Source organism: Helianthus annuus, chromosome 7, assembly GCF_002127325.2.
Source record: "Helianthus annuus cultivar XRQ/B chromosome 7, HanXRQr2.0-SUNRISE, whole genome shotgun sequence".
In the NCBI taxonomy this organism is placed as follows: domain Eukaryota; kingdom Viridiplantae; phylum Streptophyta; class Magnoliopsida; order Asterales; family Asteraceae; genus Helianthus; species Helianthus annuus.
The window spans coordinates 46,530,698-46,533,449 of NC_035439.2; positions in this window are offsets into that span (position 1 = coordinate 46,530,698).

Here is a 2,752-nt window from a genome sequence, read left to right on the forward strand (position 1 = left end):
ACAGAAAGTACAGGTAGCTAGTAAGTGGTCAACCACGTCCTATCATGGTTATTATACAAGTCAGGTTCGTATATAGCACGTATGTTACTAACACGTATTGATTATGGCAGCTCACACATATAATCAAGGCAGTCCAACAACAGCAAAGTCACGTAAATTAACGAAGTCCAATTATCCGGCCCAATTAGTTGGGCTCGTGTCAGTGTGCAAGTCCAATTGTGTGCACGTGCATATGGTCTCGACTCGAGACTAGAGATCTCGAGTCGCAATAAGGGAGATCTCGACAGATGCATATATCACTCGAGACTGGGTGGTCTCGAGTCAGGTCTCGAGTCGCAATGGGCTGGTCTCGGTTTGTCATGGTCCACTCGAGACTGTTCGGTCTCGAGTCGCAACCAGACTCGCAATGTCGGTCTCGAGTTGTGCTGCTGTGTGTGAGTGTTGTGGTCTCGACTCGTAACCCGTGTCCAGATCAGAATGTAACCAACTTCCTAGTTTCCATAATTTGCAGCTCAATCAGTTCCGTAAAATTAGCAAACATCATTGGCAGTTTCACAATTTGGATCAAATCACAGTTTATTCAGAAATCAAACAGCAATCAATCGATATTCATGATCATTCATATCATCATCATACAATCGGATCATTAACATCTAAATCAAGAACATAAAACCGGATCATGCATCATATTATTAGACTAGCATGCAACCTAGCCGATTAACCATGCATTCGGTTCACGAAATCATCATAGTAACAACTAGTTATGATAGTCTATCCTATCTAATCGGTTTTTAGATTATTATCATGCAATCCAAGTCATGAGAATATCATCATAATCAACATGCTATCAAGAACCCTATTTTATCACACAAGATCATAATATCATCAATCATACAAGCACTAACCGATTGAAAAGAGGATGGGATTGATCCGAGCACAATGATCCGAGAGAGAGAGAGAGAGAGAGCGTTTGGTGTGTGTGTTCTTGATTGCAAGGTTGTGAAAACTAAAACCCTAAGGGATGTGTATGCATGTATACGCATGGAATAGAAGTGGGCCGAAACCCCACTTGGGCTACCTCATGGTCTCGAGTCCAACTATATGGACCGAGTGGGTTTATGCAATTGAGTAGGTGTTGTGCGATTCGAGTTCAAGTAACATACATATTATCATTTAATTCGTAACATACTAAAGAAACACATATCACGTAACCATGCATTAATCAATTAGGGTAGCTCACGCAAATACGTAACGTTACAAGATAGGTCTAAAGTACGAGTTGTCACACTTATTGAACTGATCTTCGCACACCTGCCAAGGGTTGGCCGCGATATTATGACTGACTTCGCACACCTGCCTTTGGAAGGCCGCGAACTGTTATTTACTAATCTTCGCACACCTGCCTGGGAGGCCGCGATACAGGTAAACCTAGTCTAGAATACTTGGGATAGTTGTCCCCTAATCTTCGCATACCTGCCTGGGAGGCCGCGATGGAAACTAATACGATACATGACATAAGGAACGAACATACTACTACTCATTCTATATTACTACTGAACTGTTAACTGTGAACTCGCTCAACTAGTTGTTGACTCGTTGCTGCATGCCTTGCAGGACCTTAGGTACTTATGGAGCTTGCACTGGAGGCGCGGTCGTTGTGGACAAGGATCGTGATTACTATGTTGAACATTACGACATTTCAAATTATTAACTATGTTGGGTTATTTACATGCTTCCGCTATTGATACTATGTTTGGTTTAGAACATCAATTGTATTGAATTGGGTTTTTATGAACTATCTTATTTATATGCTATGTTCAATATGATTGATGGCTTGATCCTGGTCATGTCACGCCTCCTAGCGGTGGTACTCCGCGTGTGGATTTTGGGGGTGTGACAAAAGATGCCTCAAGATGGGTCATGAGGCCAAAGACTGTAGAAGCCCTCGGCCTGCGAATCAGAATCAGCAGCAGCCACCAGCACAGCAGAATCAGCAGCAGGGCAACAAGGGATGTTTTCATTGTGGTGCAGAAGGTCACTTCAAAAGGCACTGCCCTCAGCTAAACAGGAACCAGAACAACAACAATAACAACAATCAGGGCAACGGCAACAACAACAACGGTGGGAACAACAACGGCAATGAAGCAAGGGGTCGTGCATTTGTGTTGGGGCAGGGTGACGCCAGAAATGATCCCAACGTCGTTATGGGTAAGTTTCTTCTCGACGATATTTATGTTACTGTTTTGTTTGATTCGGGTGCGGATACGAGTTATATGTCTTTGAAAATGGGTAAATTGTTAAAACGTACACCAACACCTCTAAACACCAAACATGTCGTAGAACTAGCAAATGGTAAAAGTGTAGAAGCCACGCATATAGTCAAGGGTTGTAACATCGTTCTAGCGGGTCAGACCTTCTCGATCGATCTTATTCCAATAGTTCTGGGTAGTTTCGACATCGTCATCGGCATGGATTGGTTATCCAAGCAGCATGCGGAGATCCTATGCAAGGAGAAGATCATTCGTATTCCTCGTACGGGAAAGGAACCTCTCGAAGTTCAAGGCGACAAGAGTGGTGCTGTGGTTGGCATCATCTCTTTCTTGAAGGCTCAGAAATGCTTACGAAAGGGTCATAGGCTATCTTGGCACTTGTTACTGATGCATCGACAAAGGAGAAAAGAATAGAGGATATTCCAGTTGTACGCGAATTTCCTGAAGTGTTTCCTGAAGATTTACCAGGTCTACCGCCTCAT